The sequence below is a fragment of the Balaenoptera borealis genome, assembly GCF_965194805.1.
Source record: "Balaenoptera borealis genome assembly, chromosome: 18".
NCBI lineage: Eukaryota > Metazoa > Chordata > Mammalia > Artiodactyla > Balaenopteridae > Balaenoptera > Balaenoptera borealis.
The window spans coordinates 22,834,761-22,849,461 of NC_138877.1; the positions used below are offsets into that span (position 1 = coordinate 22,834,761).

General features: G+C 41.9%; 1 long non-coding RNA gene across 2 annotated transcripts; it reads left to right on the top strand.

The window, feature by feature from the left end:
- Nucleotides 1–5,251: 5,251 nt before the first annotated feature.
- Nucleotides 5,252–13,000, top strand: LOC309615713. Of its 2 annotated transcripts, XR_014237008.1 has the most exons (3): nt 5,252–7,881; nt 7,976–8,089; nt 8,237–13,000. It is a non-coding gene; the product is annotated as an uncharacterized lncRNA (long non-coding RNA). The 2 variants fall into 2 exon arrangements; XR_014237007.1 differs by having other exon boundaries at nt 7,976–13,000.
- The last annotated feature ends 1,701 nt before the right edge of the window (nt 13,001–14,701 follow it).

A 14,701-nucleotide genomic window follows, 5' to 3' on the forward strand; every position in this document is an offset into this window, starting at 1 on the left:
TGGGAAACACAAGAGAAGAAAAGGACCTACAAAAACAAACCCATAACAATTAACAAAATGGTAATAGGAACATACATATCGATAATTACCTTAAACGTGAATGGATTAAATGCTCCAACCAAAAGACACAGGCTTGCTGAATGGATACATAAACAAGACCCATATATATGTTGTCTACAAGAGACCCACTTTAGACCTAGGGACACATACAGAATGAAAGTGAGGGGATGGAAAAAGATATTCCATGCCAATGGAAATCAAAAGAAAGCTGGAGTAGCAATATTCATATCAGATAAAATAAACTTTAAAATAAAAAATGTTATAAGAGACAAGGAAGGACACTACATAATGATCAAGGGATCAATCCAAGAAGAAGATATAACAATTATAAATATATATGCACCCAACACAGGAGCACCTCAATACATAAGGCAACTGCTAACAGCTATAAAAGAGGAAATCAACAGTAACACAATAATAGTGGGGGACTTTAACACCTCACTTACACCAATGGACAGATCATCCAGACAGAAAACTAATAAGGAAACACAAGTTTTAAATGACACAATAGACCAGATAGATTTAATTGATATTTATAGGACATGCCATTCAAAAACAGCAGATTACACTTTCTTCTCAAGTGTACATGGAACATTCTCCAGGATAGATCACATATTGAGTCACAAATCAAGCCCGGTAAATTTAAGAAAATCGGAATCATATCAAGCATCTTTTCTGACCACAACACTATGAGATTAGAAATCAGTTACAGGGAAAAAAATGTAAAAAACAGAAACACATGGAGGCTAAACAATACATTACTAAATAACCAAGAGATCACTGAAGAAATCAAAGAGGAAATCAAAAAATACCTAGATACAAATGACAACGAACACATGACGATCCAAAACCTATGGGATGCAGCAAAAGCAGTTCTAAGAGGGAAGTTTATAGCAATACAAGCCTACCTCAAAACAAGAAAAATCTCAAATAAACAATCTAACCTTACACCTAAAGGAACTAGAGAAAGAAGAACAAACAAAACCCAAAGTTAGTAGAAGGAAAGAAATCATACAGATCAGAGCAGAAATAAATGAAATAGAAACAAAGAAAACAATAGCAAAGATCAATAAAACTAAAAGCTGGTTCTCTGAGAAGATAAACAAAATTGACAAACCTTTAGCCAGACTCATCAAGAAAAAGAGGAAGAGGACTCAAATCAATAAAATTAGAAATGAAAAAGAAGTTACAACGGACACTACAGAAATACAAAGCATCCTAAGAGACTACTACAAGCAACTCTATGCCAATAAAATGGACAACCTGGAAGAAATGGACAAATTCTTAGAAAGGTATAACCTTCCAAGACTGAACCAGGAAGAAATAGAAAATATGAACAGACCAATCACAAGTAATGATATTGAAACTGTGATTAAAAATCTTCCAATAGGGCTTCCTTGGTGGCACAGTGGTTAAGAATCCACCTGCCAATGCAGGGGACACGGGTTCGAGCCCTGGTCGGGGAAGATCCCACATGCTGTGGAGCAACTAAGCCTGTGAGCCACAACTACTGAGCCGGCACTCTAGAGTCCGCAAGCCACAACTAGTGAGCCTGCGTGCCACAACCACAGAAGCCCCTGCGCCTAGAGCCTGAGCTCTGCAACAAGAGAAGCCACCGCAATGAGAAGCTCGTGCACCACAACGAAGAGTAGCCCTTGCTCGCTGCAACTAGAGAAAGCCCGCACCCAGCAACAAAGACCCAACTCAGCCAAAAAAAAAAAAAAAAAAAATCTTCCAACAAACAGAAGTCCAGAACCATGTGGCTTCACAGGTGAATTCTATCAAACATTTAGAGAAGAGCTAACACCCATTCTTCTCAAACTCTTCCAGAAAATTGCAGAGGAAGGAACACTCCCAAACTCATTCTACGAGGCCACCATCACCCTGATACCAAAACCAGACAAAGATACTACAAAAAAAGAAAATTACAGACCAATATCACTGATGAATATAGATGCAAAAATCCTCAACAAAATACTAGCAAACAGAATCCAACAACACATCAAAAGGATCATACACCATGATCAAGTGCAATTTATCCCAGGGATACAAGGATTCTTCAATATACGCAAATCAATCAATGTGATACAACATATTAACAGACTGAAGGATAAAAACCATATGATCATCTCAATAGATGCAGAAAAAGCTTTTGACAAAATTCAACACCAATTTCTGATAAAAACTCTCCAGAAAGTGGGGGAATAGAGGGAACCTACCTCAACATAATAAAGGCCATATATGACAAACCCACAGCAAACATCATTTTCAGTGGTGAAAAACTGAAAACATTTCCTCTAAGATCAGGAACAAGACAAGGATGTCCACTCTCACCACTGTTATTCAACATAGTTTTGGAAGTTTTAGCGACGGCAATCAGAGAAGAAAAATAAATAAAAGGAATACAAATTGGAAAAGAAGAAGTAAAGCTGTCGCTGTTTGCAGATGACATGATACTATACATAGAAAATCCTAAAGATGCCACCAGAAAACTACTAGAGCTAATCAATGAATTTGGTAAAGTTGCAGGATACAAAATTAATGCACAGAAATCTCTTGCATTCCTATACACTAATGATGAAAAATCAGAAAGAGAAAAACAAATATCGTATATTAACACATATATGTGGAACCTAGAAAAATGGTACAGATGAACTGGTTTGAAGGGCAGAAATAGAGACACAGATGTAGAGAACAAACGTATGGACACCAAGGGGGGAAAGCGGCGGGGGTGTGGGGATGGTGGTGTGATGAATTGGGAGATTGGGACTGGCATGTATACACTAATGTGTATAAAATGGATAACTAATAAGAACCTGCTGTATAAAAAATAAATAAAATTAAATTCAAAAGTTCAAAAAAAGAAAAAATAGATGCAGGGACTCATGTGGCTTTTTGGCTTCCCGTCTTAGGGAAAAGGGGAGAGACTTAGGTTAAGCAGATAGTCTGTTGTTCAGAAATTTAAATCTGAGAAAGTTCAGAGGTTGAGTAGCTACAGTTGTGGACTGTTGCAGATACTGACTCTCCACACCCATTCCAACCACCTGTTGGCCTGGCCGCCTGCACCATATCACCCGAGACACGAAAAACTACATTCCCAGAATCCTTTGCCAGCTAGGCTCCAGATATATTTCAGGCTTCCCGGATTGGATGCACAAATGAAATGTTGACTTGGAATGAAGACTATGGAGAGAGAACCAGGCTCTGAATCATCCCTTGGCTGTTTTGGGTGATGACAGATGTTGCACGGTCAGACAACAGCTGTGCTTGTGGCTTCCCGAGTGGACAGCTTCCTAGTAGTGGCAGGGACAGCAGCCATCTTGGCAGGCTTGGCAGTTCTTCGGTGAGTATGGTTTTGGTTTGTGAGTCTAGGTTTTTGAGTTTTTAAAATTTTTGTTTGGTTTTGTCAACAGTTCTGTGAGTTCTTTATCCCCCTCAATAAATCTGGTTGTACTTAAACTAGCCAGAGAGGATTCTGTTCTCAACTCTTTTGGAAGTTGATAGTTCACTTTTTGTCTTGTGATATGATAAGCCCTTTACCTACATTATCTAATTTAATCATCACATGATCAAGAGATAAGTACTGTTATTTATTTCTCTTAGCAGATGAGGAAGCAACTTTTCCAATCTCTTCTGAGGGTAAAGAAGGGATACTACGGGAACTTTTAATTTTGGAAAGTTGCAAGAATTGTACAAAGAACTCTTGTTTACTTTTCAGATTCCCCACTTGTTAACATTTTACCATATTTGCTTTATCTTCTCTTTTTCTCTCCATACACAAACACACACGCACAAACACACACACAGTATTTTTTTTTCCTTCTGAACCATTTAAGAGTAAGTTTCAGACATGATAACCCTGAGTATATATTTTCTAAGAACAAGGACATTCACTTACATAACTACAGTACGATAATCAAAATCTGGACCTTAACACTGATAACATTCTATCGTCTAATCTACAGACTTTATGCTTTGCCTACTGTTCCAATAATGTTATTTATAGAAAAAATAAAAATAATATCTTTTTTTCTGGTCCAAGATGCAATTCAGACTCACGAATTGCATTTAGTTCTCAAAGCCAATTTAGTCTCCCTTAACTGGAACAGTTTTTCAGGTTTTGTCTTATCCTTAATATTTTTGAAGTATACAAGCCAGTTATTTTTAAAGTGTCTCTCAATTTTGGATTTATCTCTGTGTTTCTTTTTTTTTAACTTTGGGTTTATTTATTTATTTATTTATTTGTTTATTTATTTATGGCTGTGTTGGGTCTTCGTTTCTGTGCAAGGGCTTTTTCTAGTTGCGGCAAGTGGGGGCCACTCTTCATCACGGTGTGCGGGCCTCTCATTATCGCGGCCTCTCTTGTTGCGGACCACAGGCTCCAGGCGCACAGGCTCAGTAGTTGTGGGTCACGGGCCCAGTTGCTCTGCGGCATGTGGGATCTTCCCAGACCAGGGCTCAAACCCGTGTCCCCTGCATTGGCAGGCAGATTCTCAACCACTGCGCCACCAGGGAAGCCCTATCTGTGTGTTTCTTGATGGAGTAGTTTTAAATATATATATTACATGTATATTGCAAAGAATTCAGAGAAGTCTTTCAACTAGAAATAAAAATTGCTTCTTTTCCAACCCCTTCACCATAAATAACTGTTGTTAACAATTTGATTCTTCGAACTTTTTAGTTCAAAATGTTGCTTAAAAATAATTGCTTTATTTGAGTATGCATTGCTAAAAGTTTAAGAACATTTCCTACTTTCCTAGGTGGCTGAAATAACATCAGCATCTTAAAATTAACAATAGTTCCTTAATATTATCTAACACCCAGTCCACATTCAGTTTCCCATAATAGTTCCAGAAATGCCCTTTAGAGTTCACTTGTCCATACCAAGATTCAGTCCAGAATCAGACATTTGTAATGGGTTGCTATGTCCTCTAACTCTCTTTTCATCCTGAAGAGTCCATAAGGTTGAATGGTAAGAAACAGTATGGTAAGAAAGCACTAACCTTTAATGTTGACCTTGGGAGTCTGTCAAGAAGAAATATTTGGCTGAAGTTCCAAGGGATCAGAGGTCATTCCTACGGCAGCAGTGAGAGTCCTCACCGCTGTGGACCAGGACAGGTGACTCAGGACCTGGCTGTTCAGGTAGATCACCTCTCTATGCTTTGATTTTCTCTTTTGCAAAGCAAATAAGAGAGTACCTAGTCCCAGGGTTTTGTGAAAAAAAAACCCAACTAATCTTTGATCAAACATAAAGTATTAAATACAAATACACTTGCTATAAGAAATTACATCTAAAGCAGACAAGGGGAAAACTCAAGCCACGAGGAATTAGATAATGAATACTCAACTCACGCAAAGGAAGAAAAGTCTGTAGTCTGAAGATGTTTTTTCTTTTGACTTATTTTTCAATTTTTTTCTTTCAACGTTTTCTTTTTCATATCATAGTGGCAGTAGGTGAGACCAGATAAGTTAATGGAACACAATGGAGCAACATTACATTTATGGACCTGGTGTAGTGGGAGTGAACTGACAGCTATGACACAGGAGAACAAACACTGAACAATGTTTCACAAACCTTCTTTCATGTCAGCAAATGCTATGGCTATTACTTTTAAAGGAGACTTCAGTTTGCTTTGAGATTTATTCTATGACTTTATTATCTAGAGAAAGGAATCATTTGTTTACTACTCCTTTGGTTGTAAGCATGTTAAAAAGTTGAAAAATGAGACATAATTAATGATGACTTATGGACCTTTGTACTAGGCTGAATAGTGTCCCCCCAAATTTATATTCACCCAGAACCTCAGGAGGTGACCTTATTTGGAAGTAAGGTCTTTGCAGATGTAATTAATCAAATTAAAGTGAGGTCTTTCTGGATTAGGGTGGGCCCTAATCCAATGACTGATATCCTTATAGGAAGAGGAAATTTGGACGCAGTCACACTGAGCAAAAGCCATGTGATGATGGAGGCAGAGATTGTTGTGATGTGTCTTCAAGCCAAGGAGTACCAAGGACGGCTGGCAGATCTCCCAGAAGTTAGGAAGCAGCAAGGAAGGATCCTCCCTTAGAGCCTACAGAAAAAGCATGCCCTGGGGACACCTTGATTTTGGACTTCTGGTCTCCCAGAACTGTGAGAGAATAAATTCCTGTTGTTCTAAGTCATCCAAGTTTGTCGTCATTTGCTACAATGGCCCCAGAAAACTAACACAGCCTTGAGGTGTCATATGCTGCTGGGCTTTGGAGATCTGACTCATTATAACCAAAATTCGCCAACTGCTTTATAAACTCAAATTTCAACTTATTAATCTCCAGTGGGAAATAGATGGCAGGATAACAAGCATTCTCTTGGGGAGCACCAACCTGGTATATGGGCCTAAATTATAAATCAGGAAGGAGAAGGAGAAATTAATATTTATCCAGCATCTGATATGGTTCAGGCACCGTACGTGTCACAAATAAAGATAAAGTTACAACTGTGATACATGTCATAAGTAGTTACAACTGTGCTTTGAAGAGAGGTATACTGTGGACATGAAGGAGATCAAAGAAAGTGAAGCTGAGGAAAGGATCTGGAGGAAGAATAGGAATTAACAAGGGGAAGGGGATACAGGAGGACGGCTGGTACAAAAGGCTTCTGTGTTCAAGGAACTGAAAGAAGGGCCAGGGGTGGGGGGTTGGCTTGTACAGTGTGAGGCAGGGGGGAAAGTAAGGCGTGACACATGCAAGGGCTCCCAGATGGGCTTCAGGCTCATGTCTTTCTCCTAAGGACAATGAGGAGGTCTTAAGGTTTGCTATACAAAGGAGTGACCTGATGAGATTTGCATTCTCAAAAAGATGACTCTGGCAGCAGTTGGGGTACAGGTTGGAGGGAAGGGGAGAGTTTGATGCCAGCAAAGGATCCAGGGATTAGGACTGGACAAACCACACTCAGCAGACACTCTGTGAGACCCTATGAGAGTGAGCAGGAGGCCAGGCCCCTTTTCCCCCAGTGCCAGGAGTTCCCCCAAACCATACTCGTCCCCGTAGAGCCAGACCTCCTCTTGGACAGAACTAGACCAGAGCATTTGCCTAAGTTATCCAAGCAGAGAGAAGGTAACTCAAGTGGTTATTGAGATCATGGAACTGGATTAAGATTGTGGTGCTGGACTAAATTTTTACCCTTGCTACCCCAAATGATGTGAGTTCATAAGATCAGATTTGTTATGGGATACGATGGCCTAACATTCTATTCATACAGCTGAGTGCTGTGTGAGTGAATTCACAACCCTGACACAGGTGAAGAATAAACATTTATCAATGTACCATAAACATCCTTTCAGGTCAGAATATACACATCCTGGGCATTCTTGTGTGAATGTACTGCCATTTATTTAACTATTTTCTTATTTATCCATAAACAATCTCTCTCTGGTGTTCGCTATTACACCAGCACCTTGAATATATATCTAGATACCCTTCTGAGAGATTTTTCTATGGCATAGAGCCTCAGGGGGGAGGATTTCCAGATATAAGAGGAAGCATATTCAACCACTGATAGATCCTGGCAAACTTCCTAAAAGATTTCCTGATACCATAATTCTATCAATAGTCAGGGCACGCCTTCACAATTATTTCAGCCTGGGTATGATATATACTACAGTTGCACACATGTTATCTAATTTTTGCATAAAGTTTTTTTCTGATTATAAAAGTTATATGTGTTTCAGAAGATGGACAAAATTTCTTTCACTTGACCTATCAAGGAAAGCACTGTGTGTCCTAGGATGAGATGCACGGTGCGCTGCATGGGGCGAGGGATAATTCTCCCCCCAGGATGTTCAGGTGAGAAACTCCCTCCAGAGGATGGGCTTCTGCCTTTGCTGAGCTTGCATTTCAGAGTAAGCCCTGAGCCAGAACGGAACCTTCTGTGTTCCAGAGGGGAGGATTTGAAGGTGGCAGGTGGGATGGGGATTCTGAGAGGAAGCCCCCGAAGCCAGTGACAAGAAAGCCTGCGCAGGGGAAGGACGGAGAGGTAAACCCCAGATGCAGGGTAAGTAGAAAGGATTTTGGAAGTGAACGTTACCATTTCCTAGAGTTCATAAATTCCCTTCTTTTTTGTGTTAGCTGTGCCTCAGGATATGTATTTAACCTCTTATTAGAGATTTTGTGAGTTGATGAGTTCTGGCCTTTGTCCCAGGAAGGCAGCTGCACAGCTTTCATGAGTTGTTTCAACACAGCGAAGAGAAGCCAGGAGAGCCAATTTCTGATGGCAAGAGTGGAAGAAGGTGAGGAAAGGTTGCCACCGATGGATAAGAAAGCATATCTGCAGGCTTGCTCTTGGTACTGTTCTAGGGAACACATCTAAATCTGCTTTGCCCTTCCTTCAAAACCTATGTGAGCAAGTGAAGGGGCAGGGGATCACTTAAATGTAAGGCTGAGTCCCAAGGTTTTAGTCACACCTCTGGAAAGGGGTCTGGGAATCCTTGTAGACGGTCCCAGCAGGGTTTAGGTACTGTGCACCTGTGCAGAAGAGATGGCCAGGGACAGCTGGGCGTCACCAGAAAATGCAACAAGGAGCAATGGGAGAAACAGCCTGGGAAATGTGAGAGCCACTGGGGAAGCAGGGGCCCCCTGAGAGCAGGGAGGGCCTGCCTCTACCTGGGCTGGTCAGGGGAGTCTTTCCAGAGAGCACAGCACCTGAGCTGAGTTTGAAAGATGGACAGCAGATCTCCATAAAGACCGGGGTGTGGAAGGGTGAATCTCATCCCTAGGGCTGCAGTCACAGAAATGTGTTCTGCCACAATTCTGAAGGCCAGATGACCGAAATCAAGACGTCGGCAGGTTGAACACCTCCCTGGAGGTTCTGGGGGAGACTCCCTTCCTTGCCTCTTCCACCTTCTGGTGGTTACTGGCTTCCTTGGTTTGGGGTCACATTACACCAGTCTCTGCCTCCATCTCCACGCTGGCCTTCTCTTCTGTCCCTTTTAAGCACACTTGTCATTGAATTTAGGGCCCACTTGGATGACCCAGCATGACCTCATCTCAAGATACTTAAATCAATTACATCAGCAAATAAGGTAACATTCACAGATTCCAGGGGTTAGGATGTAGACAGGTCTTTCGGGGGTGGGGCACCATTCAACCATCAGAGGGCACTCCATTCAGAGCATCTCTGGGAAGAACACAAACTCCTTAACAGAAGGTCCTGAATGATCATGACCCTGCTATCTTTCAAGTCCTAACACCCACTATTTCCCCTGACCTCAAGGTGTGATTAATTGCTTTTATTTCCACCAATGAAAGGTCTTTCCATGCCTCCATGTTTTGTACATGCTGTTCTCTCTTTCCATTTCAATGAATCAAGTTGGATGGTGGAAGGAAAATCAATAGGATGGAATGGTTATAGGGAGCAGGTTTAGGGGGTGAGGCAAACAGGCTTTGTGGTTCCAAATGTTCATATCGCCTCAGTAAAATCTTCCTTTGGACAATCTAGCTACGTTCGGGAGGTCCCTTTACCATTTTGTCTGGCTTTAAGAAAGTCACAATTAAAAGGTTTAACTGGGTGAAATGTAAAGGGTTCCTCTCTGAAATTTGATTTCATGTTTACTCATGAATAGCAGCTGTTCTCAAAAGAGGTTCACTTTTGAGTAAATTAGAAGTCTATCTCTGAGCACATAAATACCCTAAAGGTTTGTTTTGTTTTGTGTCTCAGGAGAAGTAAGTAGGGCAGAATGAGCTGGATATTCATAAGGCTGCAGGTAACTTGTTTTGAACGCTCTCAGCAGACTGGAGAACAGCAGCTGAAGTGGAGAGATGCTTGAATTTCACCGGGAATTGTCAACACGAAGCGAATGACAAAGATGCCAGCCACAAGATCAATGTCCTCATATCTTTCTTTTATTGCCTCCTTGTAATTAAAGCCTAAAGTGAATTATGAAAATATACCAACAAACATCTTCTGCCTTGGATTTATGCCTGGCGTGCTGTGAAATTGTGGTGGGATGACTGCTTATGTATTATGCATGTTATACTACAAAGGAGGGACTTTAATATGTAATACGGAGTTTCCATGTGATAAAAATGGGTCTATCAACACAAAGGCAGATGAAAAGTGTATTGCTTATAAAAGATCATAAATAGATGAGGAGAAATTAAGAGGCAGGGAAGAAAAAGAAGCCAATGTGGGCCAGACACAGAAAAGGTATAGAATATCTGGTGCACAATCAAAGGCACATATCTTGGGGGGGTGTGGTACACAATATTCTAAGATGACCACCCAATGGCCTTGTATAATCCCTCCTTTTGAAGGTGGGCAGGATTTGTGGATATGACGTGTGTCACTCCTGTGATGAGGTTGTGTACTTATGGCGAAGGTTAAGGGATTTTGCCCATCAGTTGATTTTGAGTTAATCAAACGGGAAATTACCTGGGTGGATCTGAATCAGATGAAACTCTTGAAAGTGTAAGGTTCTCCTGCTGGCCTTGAAGCAGCCATCATGAGTTCTATAACTGCAAGGAGAGTTTTGCCAGCAACGCAGGTAAGGCTGGAAGAGCACCTGGAGCCTCAGGTGAGACTCCATCTCATGGCACTGACACCTGATCGCAGCTTTGCGAAACCCGGAGCAGAGGACCCAGCTACGCCACATCAGGTCTCCCAAGATACAGAAACTGTGATCTAATAAATATGTGTTATTTTAGGGTGCTCCATCCCAGGTCATTTGTTACACAGCATCATGCTAAGTGCTGGGGATACAATGGTCCCCAAGGCAAACACAACCCTGCCCCGCAAGGGACACAACAAGGAAAGAGATGACCATTGGCTGATGTGTGAGGAAAGGGAGGTACTTTTCAAGTAACTCCTCCTATTGCCCCTGTAGTGATTCTTTCACTACAGCCCCTCTGCCATTATGCCCGCAGGGAAGCGGAACAGGGAATTTGGAAAGGAAGGGAATATGACGTGGGGGAAATCCCTGACGGGCAGGCAGGGAAGGAAAAACAAATCCTGTTGGGTTCTGAGAGGTGAGGTGGAGGAGAAAGAAGGCAGGGGGGGGGCAACCATGTGGGCTGGTTCCCCCTCTCCTTCGTCCTCCCCAAAGTTGGGGGAGGGGAGAGGTTTTAAATAACCAGAAAAGTTCTGGGGAGATTTCAGAGTAAGGGGTATTGTTCCTCTCTTTTCTGGGTAAATACTGGGACATTATTAAGTGCCCTTACGTAAGTGCTGAATCCATCACGCCCCTGCTTAGGTGGTGAGCTGGAAATAGATCTAGGCAGAGGGATGGCCAGAAATAGGGCCCGTTCCCTCCTCTTAGGTCTGCGACCTGATCAACAGTCAGCTCAGTCAGTCCCACTTGCTTCTTTTGAGACACAAGATACAATAAACCTTTAGGATGTTTATGTGCTCAGAGGCAAACTTATAATTTATTCAAAAGTGAACAACTTTTGTGAGCAGCTGCTGTTCATGAGTAAACATGAAATCAAATTTCAAAGAACTTTCCACATTTCACACAAGAAAGAGATGGTTTTCAACCAGAAGAGAACAGGGTACCTTTAACTAGCAAGCTGAAGTGTTTTCTCTCATTAGTGTGATGGCGGCTTGAAGGCAAGATCAGACCACTATTAGCAAATAACGGAATCTTTTTCTTCTTCTTTTTTTCCTTAGCGTCTGAAAGTATCTGGGGTATAATTGGCCCCAATATAAGCAGTACCTTAGAGCGGGGGTTTTCAGTGGGTGCAATTTTGCTCCCCAGCAGACATTTGGTAGTGTCTGGAGACATTTTTGGTTGTCAGAACGGGGGTGGGGATGGTTGTGCTACCGGCATCTAGTTGATAGAGGTCATCGACGCTGCTAAACATCCTACAATGCACAGGACAGCCTTCCTCACTAAAAACAACTATCCAGCCCCAAATGTCAGTGATGCTACTGAGAAACACTGCCCTGGGGAAAGCACGAGTCGCTAAGGAAGCATTGATGAGGATCCCCCACTCAGATGAGGGTGAAAGGGAGGAGCAGGGAAGGAAGGGTACAGACAGGGACTGGCCTGAGCAAAGGTCGTGGGGTACCTAGAGGTGGAGGCGGCTGAGAGACAGGAGACCTCTGCAGAGGTGAGCCGTGCACAGACTCTGGACATCATTCCAAGGACCTGGGGGAGACGTCGGGGGGTTTTAGGCACAGAGCAAGTTTGCCCTTTACAACTTACAAAGGAATTTCAACTGCTTCTCATTGGATCTTCATAATAACTCGGCGAGGAAGGAATTGAAGCTGTTATTATTTCTATTTAAAAATATATCTGTGTTTCTTGACTTTCCTCACACAAACTGCCCTCCTGCCTGTGACAGGAGGAAATGCCGACGGAAAGAAGAAGGGAGAGATGCTTTCCTGCCTTCACGTGTGGAAGTGGCAAAGCTGTGCATTAAGGGAGGGTAACTGCCTGATTCTCCCACGGACCATCAGTGTGTTCATCTTGCTCTGCTTATTGGACCTTTGGTGAACCACGACTAGGCAGCAGCTACTTAGAACCACACAGTTAAATCAAGTTCTGCTCTGGCAACTGTCTGCACAAGAATTGTGGGATTAGTGGAAATAGAAATGGACTATGAGTTCATGTAGACATAAGGAGAATTATCACTATGGGAGCATGATTAGCTTGTCAGAAGTCAATGGGGGCTTCCCTGGTGGCGCAGTGGTTGAGAGTCTGCCTGCCAATGCAGGGGACACGGGTTCGAGCCCTGGTCTGGGAAGATCCCACAAGCCGCGGAGCATCTGGGCCCATGAGCCACAACTACTGAGCCTGCACGTCTGGAGCCTGTGCTCCGCAACAAGAGAGGCCGCGACAGTGAGAGGCCTGCGCACCACGATGAAGAGTGGCCCCCACTTGCCGCAACTAGAGAAAGCCCTCGCACAGAAACGAAGACCCAACACAGCCAAATAAATAAATAAATAAATTAATTAATTAATTAAAAATCTTAAAAAAATAAAACAAAACTAAAAGTAGAGTTACCATATGACCCAGCAATCCCACTCCTGGGCATGTATATGGAAAAGATGAAAACTCTAATTCGAAAAGATACATGCACCCCAATGTTCATAGCAGCACTGTTTACAATAGCCAACACATGGAAGCAAACCAAGTGCCCATCAACAGATAAATGGATAAAGAAGATGTGTTACATATATACAAGGGACTATCACTCAGCCATAAAAAAGAATGAAATAATGCCATTTGCAGCAACATGGATGGACCTAGAGATGATCATACTAAGTGAAGTAGGCCAAAGACAAATATCGTATGATATCACTTATATGTGGAATCTTAAAAAATTATACAAATGAACTTATTTACAAAATAGAAACAGACTCAGACATAGAAAACAAACTTATGGTTACCAAAGGGGGAAGGGGAGGATAAATTAGGAGTTTGAGATTAACAGAAACATACTACTATATATAAAATAGATAAGCAGTAAGGTCATACTGTATAGCATGGGGAACTCTATTCAATATCTTATAATAAACTATAATGGAAAAGAATATGGAAAAGAATCTGTATATTTTTATATATGTAAAACTGAATCACTTTGCTGTACACCTGAAACTAACACAACGTTGTAAATCAACTATACTTCAGTAAAAAAAAAGTCAATGGGCTGTGAAACCTTATTGAACCAGATGTTAATTAATTAGTGTGGAAAGATAAGCTGCACAGAAGGGCAGGTTACCTTATAAATGGGGTGAAATACTGGTATTCGGATAGAAGAAGGGCAGCACGTTTAGAGCACCCTGCTTAAAGTATGGCTCGTTCACATCACTGACTTTCAGAGCATCTCCTACTCTTTGTCTGCAAACGGACCGCCCTGAATTTGCAATGTGCTGGCTTTTCCTGGAGGCACAATGCAATGAGCCTTCTCCACAGACTCTATTTATGAGGTCCTCCAACCGCGCAGCAGGTGAAGGTGTAGTGTCTTGCCTTTTGTTCTGCAGGTGGTGAAGAGGAGGATTCTGTGTATTCACAGTCCAGGGCAACGAATGCTTAACAACTTCTCCGATATATCTGAGAGATATTTGCCAATAAATATAAATTAAGTGAAAACCAGAATAAATGCAAGAAATAATTTCCATGAGGAACCATGATTGTTTTTCATCGTTTAACTTTGGGGACTATGCTAAGTCCTCTGCACTTATTTTCCTTAACTGTAAAGGACACACGCAACACCCCTGTGCTCTAGAACATTCAGGGGCTCCCTCCATTGTCAAAATTAAATTCAAATGCCAGGCACACAAAATATTTTACAATCTGACTCCAAGTACTCTGCCTTCCTTCCTCCCCATTTGGGACCCCAATACGGAAGCAGTGCAGAGGCCACATCAGGGGCCCTGCCACTCCTCCCTTGGGATGCCCATTTAATGCCTCCTTCTTTCTGACAATGTTAGACAATGGTAGAAACTGCCCTTCCAGACATCTATCTGGAAGATGTCTCTGGATCACTTCAAATGATGAATTGGTTGAGGGTGTAGGCAAAATGACTGTGTTTGCAAACCCAGATTTTGGGCATCAGAGCCAAGCTCCTTGTCCTTTGACCTGTACATGAATGTCAGTTTGATTCTTTTTTTTTTTTTTTTTTACATCTTTATTGGAGTATAATTGCTTTACAATGCTGTGTTAGT